Genomic DNA, 19,669 nt, shown 5'->3' with positions numbered 1-19,669 from the left:
CCTTTCACACTAACCCATGGTAAACAGTGAACTGTGGCCTCCTGTATACGTGGATTTGGTTTTGGTCTTCTAGTCTATTCAGTTAAGTTTCTCTTTTATTTAGATAATTTCTTCATTAAGCCAAATAAGCACTTTGAGGCATTAGAAAAATCAAATATGTGTCATTTCTGATTTCTACACTGATGCACACAAGTAAAAATGGGCATTTGGACACAGTGCTTTGAGTGTGGCAGTACAACAAAGCAACCTTCTCTCAGTTGAGGCATATGGTGAAGCAGAGGGCGGGCCTGCCTGGGCAAGGCCCGCCATCTGCTGTGGGCATCCCAGCTGGGCTCCACTACTCTGTGAATTACTTAATTTATTTACCTGCAATGAAAAACAAAATCACAGGGATCGGGATGCCCATGGTTTTAAGGATAATCTAGGTGCAGATAATTTCTACTGTTTCCCCTTTCCCTTTTTATTTTGAAAAATTTTCAAATTTACAAAAAATGAAGTTTGTAAAAATAAAACCCTCATTGAGAGACCCCATCCAAGCTTTATCCCTTATCCCAATGAAGTCCTTCAGTGGCAAAAGAGCCAGGGCAGGGCCAAGCAGGACTGCTTGTGGTTATATCATTTTATTAGCTTTTTGGAATAACTCCTCAGTCCTTGCATGACTTCATAATCTGAATTATTTCTTTATGATTTCAGGCTATTTTGCAGAAAGCCCATTATCTTAAGATTATCTGATATTCCCACTTGATTAGACTCAGGCAGTGTACCTTTGGCCTTAATATGCTATGCTGTGTACTTCTCATTACATCTTATCAGTGGTTCTGTGAGGCTGATTTCTCCCATTATTAATGATGATAACTTTCAGCAGATAATTTCTAAATTTATATATTTACCCCCATGCTTTCCCAGGTGTACTACTACCTAACTGACATCTCCACTTATATGACTAGGGCATCTCAAACTAGATGTGTCCTTTGAGAAGGTCTTGATTCTTCCTTACACTTTGGAATTCCAAGTAAAAGCTACAACTCTTTGCCACTTCAAATAATGACTCCCCTTCCACATATGTCTATTAGCACATCTCTAAAATATGCCTTACAGCCATCATTTCTCCCCAGCTGCCATCCTAGTCAAGCCACATCACTGCATGCTTGGGGTACTTTGAGAACTCTTTTACCACCCTGCAGTTAAGTCAGTGGTATCTTTTAAAAATGTAAATCAGGTAGTGTCACTCCCTTGCTTCCTTTTGAATTTATAAGGAAATGGAAATCTCTTCTGTTGTTCTGTCCCTGCCTGCTTCTCTGGCCAGATCTCCAGTCACTTTCCCCTTGTTCCTAAAACTCCAGTCACATATGAAGTTCCAAATAAATATCAGAGTAGTTCTTGACTCGCAGCTTTTCTTATTGACTGTAAAATCTCTCTTCCTCCTTTTTTGCCTGGCAAATCCTAATCAAGCAGTCAGCCAGAGATGCCAGTCAAGTTCTAACTGTAGCTGTTAAGGGACGTTGGGAAGAGGTGGGCAGTGAGATGAAGCCTGTGCTATGTTTGATGAAGGGCAAGCAAAATAAATAAAGAAATAAGGAGCATTCCTTTCCTAACTTCCTAATACATTTCCATGCCTCATGCTGCTTTTCACAATGCTTGCTCTAATTCTTGTCATCACAGTCTACCATTGTGTTGATGTATAAATTAAAAAAAAAAAAAAAAGAGTTGAGAAGTGTTCATGAAAAATGCTAAAGATAGGCTTACTCTCTGGTACTAAGTCACTTTCTCAAAGAAACTGTTCATGAGCTCTATTTTTTGAACCATTCTCTATCACCAGTCATTACCTACTTTTTTATTCAATGTATTTTTTAATGGTTCTTACTGCAATTTCCTCATTTACTTGCTTATTCATTTACTTGCTTGCAGTAGCAACAAGGCTTCATGTGTCTAATTCTTTGTTGTCTCTTGGTAGAGGCTCAGTTCATGTTTGTGGTTGGAGAGGTGAATCTAAGTTTATCTTCTAAGCTGTCTCTCTCCCCATAGACAGGTTTGCACTGGAAGGTGAGGCTAAGAATTGACTCAAGACAATGGTATTACGTGAATCAAGGTCCAAGTGCATGTGGGACAATTATTCTCCTATCAGAGAGAGTCTGTGAGGAATTCAGAAATCTTGGAGATTCTTCCTGGGGAGTCTGCACAGGAGAGCTTGTTTTTTTCTGTAGTGGCTGTGCTTGTCCTCCCCTTCCTCCCCTTTCTGTTCAGCTCCTTCTTTGGTAATGATTTTGGCCAATAAGCACACTCTCAGATTTTCCAGACTAAGAGTCACTCTTTTTCTTTAAAGGTTATTCTGATTATCTTCTGGTCATTGTATTGGTCTTAAAGCTTATTAAGAGACCACTCAGCATTATTATTTTTAAGTTTTTAGGGGAAATTTTATTGTATCCCCAGGAGCAATCACAGACCCTTGTTAAAACATTCCTGAAAAGTGTTGAGAGTGAATAAAAACATCTAACCTTAAGATTATAATATAAAAACAAAGCAATATATTATATTGTGTAGTTTTTTTTCCTATTATTTTTAAGCTGAAAATGTAGCTTTGTAGCTTCCACATATTCTTTATTAATAAGTATGAGAAGCTAGCTGAGCCATTTTTAGAAACTCCCTTTCTTCCTCCTCTCTCTTTTAGATCCAGAGACAGTGCTGTGAAGGAAAACCAGACAACCAAAACTTAAAGAACTCTGGTCGGTGTGAAAACATATGGGTGCTAACTAGGCAAATTAAGTACCTCTGTTTCCTAACTAACAGTCTTCTTAGAGTGAATATTATTTGTATTTCTCAAAACATGACAGCAGTAAAGAAGCAAGGCTTAGACTAACTAGCATGGACTAAGTAGTGTGGCTGGATGACAAAGAGAAATTTTGAAGTGACTTAGTTGGAATCAACTCCTGAAATAATCTGCTATAGATAAATTCTACCTCAGCCAACTCCAGATGAAGTTTGTGTATGTATCTCTGATTTGGACTTGATTCTCACAGTTAGATCATTTGACAGAGATTCTGTTTATAAGATATTCTGACTGGGCTGTAACCAGACTGAGGTATGCCTGGCATCTGGAATTAATCCAGATACCTAGTGAGTCACATAGGGTCTGGAAGATGTTCTGAAAAAGACTTGAATCTTCTCCACAGCTGAAGCTTCATCAAAAGTGTCTGATAGATAGGAGATGATGGAAGTCCTAGAATGATGAAGAGCTCTTAGAAGAGGATCCACACTCATGGTGGGGCAAAGAGTGTGCCTTGGTGCAGGAGGGAGGGAAGATAGTGGAGTGGTAGTTTGTAGTATAGCGTGTTCTAGCCCTGGAAACTCACCTTCAGCAGAGATCCAGGCAGGATGGGATTCAGGGAGAGGAAAGGGCTGTTGTTGTGACTCAGAGGACCTGTCTCAGCTGATACCCCTCCTGGGGTCCTCTCCTGCTTCTCACATATCAGATGTAGAGGGCAAGAGTATTCCATTAGTAGTTTATAACTTGGAGGATTTTGAGTTTAATGTTAGTAAGACCATTTGTTAGAGCCTGAAACATTCAGTTTATACCACATTTGCATAATTTTTGATTTCCAAATTTTAAGGAAGCACTAATTAAATAGCAAATGTCAAATATCTTTTTTTTTTTTTTGTGGAAGAATATATTGTTTTCCTTTTATACCAATGTTTTTGATTTCTAAAGTAGGTCTCGATTTATTAGGGGGCTAGGAAATAAATTTAATTAATTAAAGAGCTAAAATAATTAAGTATACTCAGCAAGGGTAAGTATTTTAATGAAATGTGGCTTTAGTTACAAACACACACATATGTTAATATGTGTGTGTGTGTATATATATATATATTAGATGTGTATTTGGTTATGACATAAGAATTATGTCTTTCTCAGAAGTCAAAGTCAGAACAGTTTGATAGTTTTACTGCTTTAGACCACTCTCAGTTTTCCTCAATATATGATATAGACTTTAATTTTGGAATATACTATGCAAGTAAAAGAAATTTGGTGCTAATTTTTGCAATACCACTGTTTTTGTACTTACATGGGATTATAATTTGCATGAACTATCCCTTAAATTGGGAATCTCCAAACATTCAGAGCTCCAGGAAATCCTATTGGTAGACATAAAAATTTTCCCAAATCCCAGATTTGTAACAGAATCTCCTTTTTTGCTTAAATTGTCTTCCTTTATGGCATCTCTTAGATATTAGTTTTCAAGCATCTTGGGAGTGTGGTTTCAGTGTGGTGCTTATCATTAAGTAGAAAAGATTTTCCTGTTTGCTGTGCCTCAGTTGGATAAGCATATTTGGTTCCAGGGCCCTCCCTGGTGGCGCAGCGAGTTAAAGCACAGCACTAAGGAGCTAAAGCCACTTCGCATGAGTTCGATCCCCGCCTGTGCAGGAGGTGACCACATGGAGCAGCAGACCTCTCTTGACTTGCCCTCTGCTCCCCTCAGTGTACTTCATCAATCTGCCTATTCTGCTCCCCACTCTGTCTCTGGTGAATCCTCTTACCGTCCCTGCACCTCTGGCATGTAACCTAGTTCTGTATGCATAAGTAAATAAATCTTTAAAAAAAATTTTTCGTTCCCTCGATAAATAAACATGGGTGAAATACATAGAATGTTTATGTTAAGAGAACACCTCAAATTTTAAAACACCCAAATTTTATGTGGAAAATCTCTCTCAATATTCAGTGAGATAGGAATAATCTATCTTCCTATGCACCTTACATACGCAACCAATACTAGAAACAGGTAAAGTGCTAAATTGATGCTTTTTGATTATTGCTTATTAATATGTTTTCATTTGATTATAGGAGACGATCTAAGTATCTCAGATGTAGCACCTGTTTGTAGTACATATGAACACTCTGAGTTAAAATATGAGAAGGGAAAAATGGAAAAACATGGAAAGTCCTTTTGGTAGTTTCTGACATATATTATTATGGAAGATATTTAGGTAGGCATGAACCTTAGTCACACACACTGATGTATTTAGAGCTCGGAGTAGGGATATTGTTAAGAAGGCCTAACAAGTCTACCAGATTTGTCCAACCGTGTAATTTTTTTTTTAAAGATTTATTTATTTATGCATCCAGAACTGAGGTACAGGAGCAGTGAAAGGCTTCACCAGAGACAGAGAGGGGAGCAGAACAGGCAGATCTACAAAGTGCACTGCTGAAGGAGAGGTCTGCTGCGCCATGTGGATCACCTCCAGAGTGGGGATCGAACTTGCACTGGAGTGGTTGTGGCTAGCTTGCAGTGCTGCATCCTAACCAGGGAGGGCTATCAACTGTGTAATTTTTAATTAGCAATAGTAGTATGAAAAAGGAAAATTGTTCCTGACTTCCCAATTAGAAAGAAACAGAGGGCCCTCCTTGGTGGCTCAACAGGTTAAAGCTCAGCACTATGAAGCTGTCCATAGTTGCTGTAGTGCAAGTTTGAATCCCGGCCAAGGTGGTAACCCATGTGGCACAGCAAACCTCTCCTGCCTTGCCCACTGCTCCCCTCAGCAGTGCACTTCATCAGTCTGCCTGTTCTGCTCCCCACTGTCTCTGATGAATCCTCTCACCCTGGCACCTCTGAGCCTGTAACCGGGCTCTGTATGCATAAATTAATACATCTTTTAAAAAATTTTTAAAAAGATACAGAAACCAGAGTGTAGATAAAAGTAAATAACATAGTAGGATTTGGAATGAATCCCAGTGAGAAAAATCTGAAGAAATTGACAGTATTTTGACTTTGAATAGTGTTATTGGGGTTTGTTAGTTAAAACATAGTTTTAAAATAATGTCAGGAGGAACTACCACTTAGCAACAGCTTTTATAGTGTAAGGAGGTTAGCTGTTTGTAGGAGTGACACACCCACCAGAGTTGGGATACGAATTAACTCTTCCCTGGCTTAGAGAATTTTTTTTCGGTTTGGCAGCATTCATTGAATGCTTGATATGTACAAGCAGTTTTTACTTACAATATTTTATTGTAATTTAACCCATAGTCCCCTGTAAAAGAAGAGGAAATTTGTTCTCAGAAAGATTAGTAGATGATCATCTTGGAAGTCAAACCAGGCTTTGTGAGCCTTATCCTTAATATCTTTCTACTTCTGTGCTAAGACTTGATATCCCTCTATAGCTGACTATAAAGTATAAGATAATATTTCTGGTTTACTTGGTTAGTTGATTAAGATGAATGGATGATAGAAGGAGGTCATTCTTTTTCTTTTTTTAATCAAGAAGGCTCAAGCTGTTTGCATTTTAATTCATCAGAAGGAGGAATGTGAGGATTTTAAAGTAGGAATATAATGAAATCTTGGGGTACCTTTGAGGAGGGACATTCATAATTAACCTGAACAAGGGAGAGAATTTCCTAATTTTTTCTTCTCCTTGTTTGCTGCTGCCTTGCTTATCCTTCAAAATTTTATATCTGTAAACAAGTAAACATGATTTAATTAAAATGAAATGGTACTAAGATATGAATTATTACCATCTTAACATGGAATTGGGTGGAGGAAGAGATGAATCTTTGAGGAGAAATGTTAACATATCAATTGATTACATGGTATGACATATATAGACAACAGTTCTTATACTTGGCTGCACAGTAGAATCTCCTGGGAAGCTTAAAAAATTTTTCCAAGATTTTTTCAGACCAGTTTTATGATAATCTGGGTTTAGAGCTATACATCATTACTCTTGAATATACTGCAGGTAACTGATAACATCTGGAGTGAAATGTTTTTGTACAGAGGGCTTTGGATACATCTTGTTTGTTTCAAGCATTCTTCCTTTACTCCCCAAATGATAGGGATTTAAGGTGCCTTATTTAGGAGCAACGATTCCTACATGATTCTTTTGAACTTCCTTCAATACTCATGTGATCGCATAAAGTCAGTAAACAACAGGAAGGAAGGGATTAAGTTCATGCCTGAGACCAGACTTTATAATTTGAATGTACTCTTATTTTATTTTTTCTCTCTCTTTTTTAATATAGAGAGAAATTACAAACAAACTCCAGGTAAAGCTAATGTTTCTTTCTTACCAAATTCATATAACTTTGAACTAGAAAATATTTTACAGAGAGGTTCAGGCACAGGATGCCTACTTATATTTGTGCAGGTTGTTTATAGATGTTACCTTCTGATGCCTCTTTCCATGATCTTGTCATGACATGAGAGAGAGAGAGAGAGAGAGTGGAAAAGAGAGTTCATTGAATATGAAAGATGTAAGGGTCTTTTCCCTTAGAACTAAAGAATGAAGAATGACATTGATTGTTGAGCTTAGTGGAGCCATATTTTGAAGGACCATAAATGCTTAGAATGCCTCAGTAGAGGCTAGACTTGCTTCAGTAGGTTAAAGACATCTATGAACAAAGGAATAAAGCATGATTAAAAACCACTTTATAATGGGTGTATGGGTATGTGCATAGTGATCTGGGATGGGAAGAAATGGGAGCTGGTTATAGCACTATTTAATAAATGACATAAAGTGACTGGGTTGGAGTGGTGGAAGTGGGAAGCAAAAAAAAAAAAAAAAAACCCATCAAGCCTGGGAGCTGATGGAAACCAAGAGAACAAGCAGGACAGGCAGAGATGATTGATTCTCTATGGCTTCTTTGTCCTCATCAGGCTCAAACTGAACCAATATGTCTATTGATACTTGGCATTAGGACTAAGAACTGCATTTGTATAAATGTAAAAATCTCTCCTATGTTCATTTTAGCAGCGTGATGTTATTAAGTGAACTTTTTACTGTAAGTGGCTCCTACTGTTCTGTGATACTTTTTGACTCTAGTTTTTTCATTATTTGAATAAGGCAGATTTGCCAAATATATCATTTGGTGAAAAGGAATGTGAAATGAAAATGGAAAGTGATCTGCTGTTGTCCTGAGGAAGAGGGGTTGAATTTAAGGCCTGTGGAGAATGGGTTTGTTACAGGGCACCCCAATTTGAATTGGATTGCCTGTCTGTGGGTCCTCACTTGCTTAAGATTCAGTTGTATTATGGACACATACAAAAAGGTTTAATAATGGATTTATTTATAAGGAGAAAGGTAAAGGAACAACTCAGGGAAAAAGGGAGAGAAATACAAGTTAACTAGAAGTCCTACCAGTTCTGCTGACTTGGGCTCCACCAGCACGCTGAAAACCCATAGAGAGCCAAAATGACCAGCTGCGAACCACCAGGCCAAGAGAGCCCCAGAGCCCACATGTCCTGTTTTATCCCAACCTGGCTGCTCAGCTCCACCCTTAGGTCCCAGCATGCTTCTCCTTGTTATTGATGGGATTAGTAGTTCCAGTACCTGGAGTTGGGGGCAGAGTCCATGAAACCTGTACTTATTAGAGGTTCACAAATTGGCCTGAAGCCAATCATGAGGGAAGTCTTCAATGCTCCTTACAGTTTTCCTTCTTTCCAGAAACCTAATTTCTGTCAAAAGACCATCTAAAGTAGTTCAAATAATAATGTCAACAATGGCTGCAGCTCAAACTTTTGCCTCTGCAAAGGGAATTATTATTATCACGTTGGCCAAAGGATTCTACCTGTAACTGTGGGAGCCAGGCAGTAGTGACTAGAATGGGGAGAGTCCTTCTAGTAATAGCATATAGGAGACTGCTTCTGTATACATTGTATGTTCCGCCATCCTGGAAATAACTTGAGTGAACTGTTGTTTAAGATTTTTTTTTTTAAACTTTAGTGCTTATTCTCTTAGCTTCCAGCTGCCCTCCCAGATAAAACCCAAATGCCTGAGTATGTACACAATCTGGGCCAGTGGGCCTATTGTTTCTTTAAACATTTCCCTTTCCTGCACCTCTAGAAAAGCAGGGCTCTTTCAGAAGTCCATGCCTTGCAATATGGCTTATTTATCCATGGGAAATATCACTTCTACCCTATTTCTCTTTCTGGGAAGATTGTAACACATCTTCTGAAAGGCGAATACCACCTACCTGGTAGAACCATTTTGAAGACCAATGTGGTAGACCTTTTGTGGATTCTCCCCATATTTTTATAAGGTGTGTACTATACCAGTAATTTGAATTGTTATGAGGAATGCTTTTATTTTTCCTATTACATAACTATAGATTTCTATTGATACATTTGTATGACTTTAAAATTAGGTTGGAAAACAATCAGGATAAAATACATTTCCTTTGGTTGTTTTGTTGATCAAAAATAAGTAGATAGACTTGTGAATAGTTGGCAGATCTTCTCGAGGGAGAATTAGTTCATACATCTACACTGTAAATCTGAGGCCATGCATATTTTCATCTTGATTGACTTTTGACAGGATATTTTCGATGCAGTGCACTTTATGACTTTAGTTGTTTAAATCTTCACCTTAAAACTCCACAATTTAAAAAATAGTGAAAATTTGGTGTCATTAAAGAATAGTTTCTGCAAGGAAACAAAGAAACTGTGATATTTAAGCTTCTTTATTTGAGTTTTTCTACACTATATTTTATACAAGCAGATATAATATTTGTATAAGTGAGTATACCAGTAACTGAGTATTGTGGTAAAAGCTCCTAAACATCCATATACACTTAATGATTTGCTGCATTCTGCTTAATCACATTAACTTTGGTTTTCCTTCCGTGGGTATATATGTCTTTATAGTTTTGGTCTTCAATGAGCAGAAAGTTAGATATATCAAAATTAGTTTAAATCTTGCATAGATGATTTTTTAAAAAATATTTATTTATGTATACAGAACTGGGGTACAGGCCAGAGGTCCCAGGGTTGGGGGTGGTGAGAGGATTCATCAGAGACAGAGTGGGGAGTAAAACAGGCAGATCGATGAAGTACACTGCTGAGGGGAGCAGCAGGCAGGTCAGGAGAGGTCTGCCATGCAATGTGGATCACCTCCGGGGCAGTGATGGAACTCCTGCAGCAGTGGCTGCCACAGCTTCATCGTTCTGTGCTTTCATTTGTTGGCCACTGGTGAGCGCCCGCATAGATGAATTTTTAATTTTTTGTGTATGTGATTATGTGTTTCTTTTCTGCTTTATATCTTTGAATCTTACATAGATGTCTGAATTTTTTTAATAAATATTTTAAAACTTTCATAAGTTAACTTGCAGGCAAATAAAAAATTATATTAGAAAAAATAGTAAAATTTCCTCTCAGAGTTGGTGGACATATGTTTTGTTAGTGCTGTTGTGTTGGGTTTTGAAAGTTATTAGATTTAGCTTTTTCTAAAAATCTACAAGCAATTGTGTTTATATTTTTTGGCCTGGCACAGGATTATAAATAAGAATACATACTTTGTAATTGTTTAATGTGGTTATCCTAAAACTTAGTACATCTTTTAAAATTCAATTTCATAAATCTGTTGCAGGTTTCCAGAACAAATCAGTTAAAGGTGACAGCATAGACTTTATAAAGACATGTATTTAATAGAATTTAATGACTTCTGTTTTTATTTTAGAAAGTAACTATAGTATATTTTATTACTCATCAGCTTAAATTCTTTTGTACAATACTTTTATTTTGGCCTTTTACTGATATTTTGTACGATTATCATTTATCAGCCAAAGATAGGAAACCACTGAACTGGAATTATTTTTTTTTTAAGATTTATTTATTTATGCATACCGAACTGGGGTACAGGCCAGAGATTAAGGGGTGGTGAGGGGATTCAACAGAGACAGAGTGAGGAGCAGAACAGGCAGCAACGAAGTACACTGCTGAGGGGAGCAGTGGAATAGACAGGAGGGGTCTGCCACGCCATGTGATTCACCTCCCGCCTGGGGATTGAACTCACACTGTAGCAGCTGTGTCCTAACCTGTTGTACCACCTGGGAGGACCCAAACTGGAAGTATTTAAGATGATTATGTTTTTCTTGAATCATGACCCAGAGAGACACCGTAGCATGAATGCTACACTCACAACTGTTCTCATTCTCATCCGACACAAAACCAGAGATGCAAGGCCTAATATTCCTCTCTCTACTATAAAGCTTTCCTGGACACTCAGCTTATACTGTTCACATGGCGTCTAATCTCTTGACCATAATTTAGCATCACTGTTTACTATCTTGCATTCTGACTTGCTTTTTTGTATGTTGTGTTCTAATTTCTTCAGTCTACAAGCTTTTTAAAGGTAAGATCTATTTCTTTTTTAGAGATTTGTTTATTTATGCATATAAGAGCTACTGTGCAGGCCAGAGGTGGTGGTGGTGGTGAGAGGATTCACCAGAGGCAAAGTGGGGAGCTGAACAGGTGGATCTACTGGAGCTTACAGGAGCAGTGGGCAGGCCAGGAGAGGTCTGCCTGGCTATGTGGGTCACCTCCCTGGCTGGGGATTGAACTCCTGCTGCAGTGGCTGCAGGTAGCTTCTTAGTGCTGTGCTTTAACCCAGTGCGCTACAAGGGAGGGTCTATTCCTATTTCTTTTATTATAAAACTACAAACAGTTTTGGGTCAAATGATTGACTAACTCCTCACATTACCATTTTTAAATTTCTCCTCTGCTCAAAGTGGCATTGGTATGCTAGGGAAACTATACTTCCCAAAGATGTTTCAGTGAAATAATACAATATATTTATAAAAATTTTTTAATTAGTAGAATTATTTACAGAAACTGTGAAACTAGGGTTTGACCAAAATAAGCAGAATTTTGCTGGTATTAACTAGCAGCAGAATTTCAGTTTTCTTAATACAAATGAGTAACTTTAATTGGATTCCTTTAAAGACAACAGTTAACATAACCCTAAGTTTGGGCCAAATTAAATTTATGAGCCCCCTACAAGTCCTTTATCAGTTGAGTTCTAAATCTCCATTGTAACACATTCCTCTTTAAGAGGAACTAGAATTCTGAGCCTAACTATTTTGTACTACATGGCAGCTTAATACTCATTTATAACCATTCTCTCTCCAGGTAAGAACTGCTGTGAAAGTGGATTCACTCATGACATTCTCCCTAACAGCCCATACAGTGGAGATCTTATTTTCAAAAATTAGAACAGACTCATTGACATAATTACATATTTAAATCGGGCACAGATCTACCCATGCACACTTTTTTTCCTCTTTTTTTTGTAGTAAGGAAAGCAAAGGAGGAAGAACAGGAAATTAAATGTACTGACATCTTGATTAATGATGTCTAGGACGGAAGGTCCTCTTTCAAGGAAGAAAGAGCATCTATAACAAATAAGGTGAAGCCTAGTGGTTTTGTTTATAGTTGCCTAATAAAACCTCAGTGACATCTTCTCTTTATTCTCAACTTTCTCAAGAAGAACCAAATTCCAGTGTCCAAGTTTTGTCACTATGAAATGGCAGTGCCTCCCTTTTCTTGGTCTTTTTCATTTGCAAAATGAGGAAATTATAGTGCCCCTTTCAACTCTAATATTTTGCAGAGATAACAAGGCATACCCTAAGGAAACTAAATTCTGCCACATTGTGGCCTCAAATCTCAATCTCTGTTTTCTGTAGCTGGATGAGGAGCCTTTTTTCTCCTTTCAGTTTCTCAGTTTTTTTCTCTACTAGTAATACTACTAACCAACTACTTAGCATTAATGCTTTGCTTTCCTTACAGTGTTTTGACTAAGGTCATACAGCTAGAAGGTGGTAAGGTTAGGAATATAAACTAGGTCTTTATCTCCTACAATCTGTATTAATCATTTTTAGATTAGTGATTTCTTTGAGAATATGATGACAAATATAAATCATATCTCAAGATGTAGCACACATATGTCCATAATTTTTATTTTGCATACTATTTTAAGAGACCCTTTGACCCAGTTAGTAAGGTCTCCAAGATAATGCCTATAATATGCCTTGTCATAGTGAACTTTTCCAGTTCACTTTTTCCTGATTTCAAAATAGGAAGATTCTGTGAAAGAAAGACATTTAAAACATATATTTGACTCCATAGCCTCGTGCTTAGTAGAAAATAGCCATGTGGATTCTTATGTGCTTGAGGTTTCTTCACATATTTCAACATCATGAGCCTTGTGGGAGTTGACTGGTCCCAAAGAGGGTTTTGGGCCCATAACAGGTAGATTCCGTTCCCATGGAGGAACAAGTTTCAGCAAGACACCCTGCCTGTAAGCTACTAGTGTTTGCCTCCAGTGACAGGACTTGAAGACTGCTAATCTAATTCTAGTAGAAGAAACTAGGTTCCAAGTTCATAGGGCTTAACTACTAAAACAGTTTTCAAACTGAATTGAAAATCTTCTGGAGTTTATAGGGCATATTGGGATGTCCAATTTCTTCCTTTTTTTAACTTAAAAATATTTTTATAGACATCTTTGTTCATTTTTCATAATTTAGGATTTATCCCTTTAAGTGTAGTCACTGTAATTTTCTCATTACTGAAGCACTCATAGGCCTCTATCATAGTTGTTTGTACTCTCTTTCACCTTTCCCTTATCCTCCTGGTTGCTTCATATCAAGCTTTCAAGATTTGGTTTTAAAGTTTGCACCTTTATTTGGTTTCTCCATATTTCATAATATAAGTGAATTCTCAATTTCTTGGTCTTATTAGCTACATTGTAGTCAATGGCAACTATATTTGAAGGCATAGACTATTTCCATAATTGTAAAACTTCTGTTGGATAATGCTAATTGATGTTCTTACTTGTACTTCTTCCACCTTTCTTTAACTCAAAGTAAGTTGTGACCATATTTCCATCTAACTGATTGTATCTCTCTGCTATAATTTTGAATGCTTTGTAGCAATCCTCTATTTGGATATGCCTTAGTATATTTGCCTACTAGCCTATTGATGAGTTTCTGTATTTTCCCTGTTTTAAGAATTGTTGTGGTTATTATCTTTGAGCATGTATCTTTTTGTACTCATCTAAAATATTGAAAATTGGAATTTCTTGACCCATTTTACATTTTGGTACATACTTCAGAGTTGCCTTCCAGAGATCATATCAATAGGCATTCACTTGATTGTGTGGTAGGCATTCATGTCTACCTAGGCAACTTGAACTTTTCCAAATCTCATTTAATTTTTCCGTTCAAAATAGAAATAATAGTGCCTACATCCATCTTACTTGACTATGTATTTACTAGAAATGAAATAAAATTTGTGATGGTGATGGTTGTAGAGAGAGCATGACTTTGAAGACTTCATCATAGAAAAGCGACTCCTATCTTCAGAGACACCACTTATTGTTGTAGCACAAGTACACTAACATAATGATAGGATTTGTCATGTAAGGACATTTAGAGAAGTGTGACATTTTTATTTTAATGTTAGAATGGAGTGAAACCTGAGAGGTCATTTAACCCATTTTGCATTCTACAAATGAGACAAGCTCTCAGAAGAAGACTTGGGCCTCCCAAGAAGTCTCAAGACTTTAACTTCCCAAGGAAGTTAAATGAGGTTATCAGCTTTACATGTTAACAAGGCATGGAATCTAGGTTAACCTTCAATCTTCTGATCATCTACCCAGCATCCTCTTCTTCATCTCACAGCTCTAACCGATGCAGTAAGGTGGTAGTACCCCACAGAATAATTTAAGCCAGTATTGTAAATGAGTGGATGACTAATATTTATCTAGATGTCTATTCTTGAAATAAATGCTTGTATGGACTAACTAGATCATTTAAAAGTCAGACTATCAAAATGCATGTTAACTATAATCTTTAGTGATTATAACAAAGTTTTTTCAAATTGATTCTTTAAGTCAAATTACAAATCAAATCTGTTCTCATAATCGACATCCAAGCTGGACAGCATTCCTTAAAATTCAATTGTTTGGTTAAGTTCTCTGGGTCTGTCTTTAGCTAATCTCTGAAAATTGAACTTAATACCTTAATTTGCTTTATGACTTTACATAAGAAACCATAAATGTGGATACCTCCAAGTTATGCCAAAGATTTCAATTAGCCTGCAAAACTAATCAGATGGTTGTGCCTTCTCAGACTATTTGAAACTGTATCACCAGAGTGTCTATGCTGTTTTCCTTGGTCAGTACCTCTCATTCTGCTTGTAATTTTTAGAGTATTCAAAAGCTGTTATTGATAGATAACTTAGAGAAATTAAAGTTGATGGCCTTCCTCCTATTTACACCTGGGTCTTCTAAGAAAACAGTAAAAATCCTTAAGTTTAGGAAAGGCAGAGAGCCCCTAGGGTAAGCTGTTTGCTGGATTGCAACTCTGTTATTTTTCACCTATAAGTAATTTTATCCTTCCAAAAGGACCAAAGCAGTTTCTGGGCTTTGTATCCCTTCTCATGTGGCCATGCCAGACTCCTATATCACAGGCTTTTCACAGGCCATACTTGGCTTTGCTTTTGCTGATACAAAGCATGGAAACAAGGAGGTGATACAATGTAAGGACTAATTTTTTTTTTTTTTTGGAGGAAAACAATAGGGAGGGAGATAAGTTACAGTGAAAACTTGATTTTTACATGAGATGAAAAGATCCAAGTAATATGCATACTTAGGTGTTTAAAGAGTTTTTTTTTTAATTTCATAGTTTTCTTTTGCTATATAGTTAAGAAAGGCAAATAATTATAGGTTTGTATGACTAGGGTTATTTTCCACAATGTAAGTGCTTTCTTAGTTAAGTTTTTTCTTTGTTGATTCATTTAAAATTGGTTTGTTTGTTTCTTTGCATTTTTCTTAAATATACAGAAATTGAATTGTGTGTTCTTCTTGACGATGTGGCAATTGAATGATATGCATATGAAAATTAGTCATTGGATTAGTCTCTTGATATATTTGCCAAGTTGTCATCAAATATGGTTTACTCAAAATCTCAAAACATTCTTCCCTGACAGTAAAGTTGCTTGCCTTTGCTTTTTATTGAAGTAAAGTAGGTTCACTCCAGAGTACTTTGTAATGTTGATGCTAGAGAGAAAAATGGGAGCCTTATAGTCCCTGTCCTCGTTTATCTCCTTTAGAGCCACTCTGATCTATCTTATTAGTGATGTCCTATTTTTTAAATTGCACAACGTTTATAACCTGCTCCAAACCTACTTTGGAAAAACATGAAGTATAAATCTCAAACAAATGAGTTTACTGACTGTCCATCTACTCGGAAAAAATAGATTGGTGGGAGAAGTTTACTGATTAAAGCACAACATTCTAAAATGGCCACATTGATGAGAATAAGCAACAGTATAAGGGATTTTGTTGTAAGTGTTATCTGGTGACTTTTTTAGTATGTGAAATTTTGTATTTTTCCTTTTTGTTTCTATATTTATTTAAAGTATGCAAGTACATAATGTAGAACAGGGCAGACATTCATGAAGATTGATATTTTTTCAAGATATGATAAACACACAAACATATTTTATTATAAAGCAGATTCAATAATAGTACTAAGGCCACTAAGGCCAGTAAACCCCTTGGAAATTGTTTAAGTATTATCATAGTACCTTATATGAAAAACAATATTCACATGGGTTAATTTTAATGCTGAACAGCCTTTGAATATCAGGTTGTGCCATAATATTTAATTTGGCAAATGTTTCAGAGTGAATTAAGAAGTAAATGTATTTTTGGTTCACAGAAATATAAGTTTATATTATGGTTTAATAATGGTTGGGTCAAAATATCTGTTTCAAACTAGGCACTTTTAATTTTTGTGTATCTGTGGGTAGCAGAGATGGCTGGTCATGTTCAGAATGAAGAATTGGTGTCCATGGACTTGAAAGATCACTCTTAATGGACTCAATAATCTCTTTAGTGTTAATAATTATATTCACTTTAGTCAAAGAAATATATTATTTTACCCAAGATGTAGGGATAGCACATATTAGGAGAAATAATTTAAAATGAGAAAAAAAATCAGTCATCTTCAGCCTATGATATTCAAGTAAATGATTGTCTACAAATTACTTTGGAAACTTAAGAAAATTCTATGAAAATTATACATTTATCCTTGATATAATTTCAGAGACTAACAATTTTTATTGCCTTCTATCTGAAATTCTTTCAAGTCCATGAGGTAAGTAGCATCTCTTGCCTCATATTGATTAGGCAGTTCTAAGGACAGAGGTATTTGCATTGAATAAATGGAAAAATAGCAAAATAATTTCTAAATAACTTGAGTCTTACCAACAGGCAGACTCTTTCAAAACAGCATTTTGGTGGGAAAGGCTTGGATATAATGAGTGAGCTAACAAAAGAAACTTCTTGGTGAAGATATAAGCTTGAGAGAACCAGTGACTCTACCAAATAAAGCCTTATTGAACTGCCCAGTAGGGTCTGAGTAAATTCAGCATGGAAGAATTGAGTTATGATCAAATAGACTAGAGGAATGGACTAAGGGTCTACTGCAGTGGGCATTTTAGCAATATTAGGTGAGATCATGAGGATGCTCAGCTCTGTCTTACTTGCTTCACAGTTTGTCCCTCAGATCACCCTGGTGTAGAGTGGAACTTGACACTAGCCCCACACTGCCTAGGTAATTGAGTTTTCTATACAGCAAAGGTGGTGAGAGCACCACCTCACCCTCATTCTCAGCATCAGGAGGGGGCAGACAAAACTCAGAAATCCCAAGCTTCTTTTAATTCTAGAATCAAGTTTAAGACTTTAACACACTTCTAGATGAGAGAGTGAAAAACAAAGAAAGACACTTGTGTGATAACCACACTGGAAATTCCTGTTGGTGAATTTGTTCAGGCAGGACTTGATCTGAGACACATGCTTCTCATCTACATCATAAACAATTTCTGAATTGTTCTTGTTGGAATTTTCATCTCTGTTCAGAGACCATAAACCTTAATTATATAATTGGGACTCAAGTTATGCCAAAATAATAAAAATTAAACACTTCTGTTCACTTGCCTGAAACATTCCTCTGCCAACATTACAAGGTTGGCATGATTATCATTTTAGCAACTCACAATCATTTATTTCATTATTTAGATTTCATCAGTTTTGCTAAAGAAACTCAATGATAAAAGTGTCATTTTGTTTGATCAGCCTACTAAAGAGAAAATTATTATGAATGAAAAGCCTTGGAACTATATAAAAGAAAGTTAATTTATTCAAAATGGCAATTCTTTTGTTACCCCAAAGCTGTGCTAGCAGTTAGAATGATTAACGCATGCTAGAAATACAAGCTGACAAAATATTTGAAAGTAATACGTAATATTTACAACTGAGTCAAGACAACTAAAAAATGATAGAAGCTATGGATAAAAACATGAATTAGAACTCAGAAATATAATGATTGAAGAAAAGATTTTTAGAGGTGGAGAACTCAAAATAGAATTAGAAGTAAAAGGAAAAAATTCAGTAATAAAGATTATACTAGAAAGAAGGACCACCAGGACAAATAAACACAATAGCTATTCTGTAGGAATGTAAAATATGGAAAGAAGATGTTCATAATAGCTCCAAAATGGAAATAACCAAAGTGTCAATTCATTTTTGACTATATAAAATGAATATTTGTTTATTCACAAAGGAATACTACTTACCAATAAAAAATTAGTTATACACGCATAAACATGAATAAAATCTCAAAAGTACTATGCTACATGAAACAAGTCAGACACAAAAAACTGTATGCCATGTGATTCCATTTAAAAAGAATTCTAGAAAAGTCAACATAAAGGACAGAAAACAGATCACCGGTGATAAGATACTAGAAATGTATGTATGGGGTAGGAGGAGATGATTGACTATAGAGGCGTTGGAAAACCATATGGAGTGATGGAAATTTTCTCCATTTTCACTGCAGCCCCAGTTATATTTGTCAATACTGTAATTTTAAAAAAGGATTAAAAATGTAGGTCAATCACATTTCAGTAAAAAGAAATTCAGAAAAAGAATATATATATGTATATGTGTATGTATGTATATATGTATCAAACATTGGCATATAGGAATCTCCAAGGGGAAAAAAAATACAAAGTGAAATAGAACAGGTATTAACATCTCTACATGATGAAATTTTCATTTAAGGTAAGTTTTATATGAATTAAAATTACTTATTGCAAGGTAAGCTATGGACACAAATCAAATGCCCAAGAAATAGATGAATGAATCAAGACGATGTGGTATACATACACAATCAAGAAAGATAAATTCATGCCATTCACAGCAACATGGATAGAGCTGGAAGAGATCATGCTCAGTGAAATCAGCCAGAAAGAAAAAGAAAAATACTGGGTGATTTCTCTTATAGGAGGAATGTAGGGACCCAAATAAGGGGTATAGTGGGAAAAAAGTGATTATAACAAAGTAAAAACCAAAATCAATAGGCAACTATAAGCCAGAGACATTCTTGAGGGATGGGAGAGAGGAGGAAATTGGTTTAAAATAGGGATGGGAAGTGCACAAGGGACTACAGTGCTGGTACACAGTGGCATTGGTGGTGGCAATTTTTTGGGTACCATACATAAGATGATAAAGTATACACTGTATGAAAATGAAGAATGATGTAAAAATATATATAATTTTTTTTTTAAACTAAAATATCTGGCTCTCCCTGGTGGTGCAATGGGTTAAAGCACCACACTATAAAGCTCTTCGAAGGCACTGCAGCACAAGTTTGATTCCCCGCCAGGGAGCTGACCCACTTGGCGCAATGCACAGCAGACCTCTCCTGACACTCCTGCTGCTCCCTTCAGCAGTGTACTTTGTCAATCTGCCTGTGCTGCTCCCCATTCTGTCGCTGGTGAACCCTCTCACCCATCACACCTCTGCCTGTACCCCAGTTCTGTAAGCAAAATAAATAAATCTT

At 36.3% G+C, this 19,669-nt stretch overlaps 1 protein-coding gene across 1 annotated transcript in view; it reads left to right on the top strand.

The window, feature by feature from the left end:
• AKAP6 (A kinase (PRKA) anchor protein 6) overlaps positions 1-19,669 on the top strand; it is a 412,455-nt gene that overhangs the window by 89,029 nt on the left and 303,757 nt on the right. The window lies entirely within an intron of this gene.

Source organism: Condylura cristata, unplaced genomic scaffold (assembly GCF_000260355.1).
Source record: "Condylura cristata isolate star-nosed mole 26May11 unplaced genomic scaffold, ConCri1.0 scaffold00013, whole genome shotgun sequence".
Lineage (NCBI taxonomy): Eukaryota > Metazoa > Chordata > Mammalia > Eulipotyphla > Talpidae > Condylura > Condylura cristata.
This window is presented reverse-complemented; position numbering and strand designations above follow the sequence as displayed.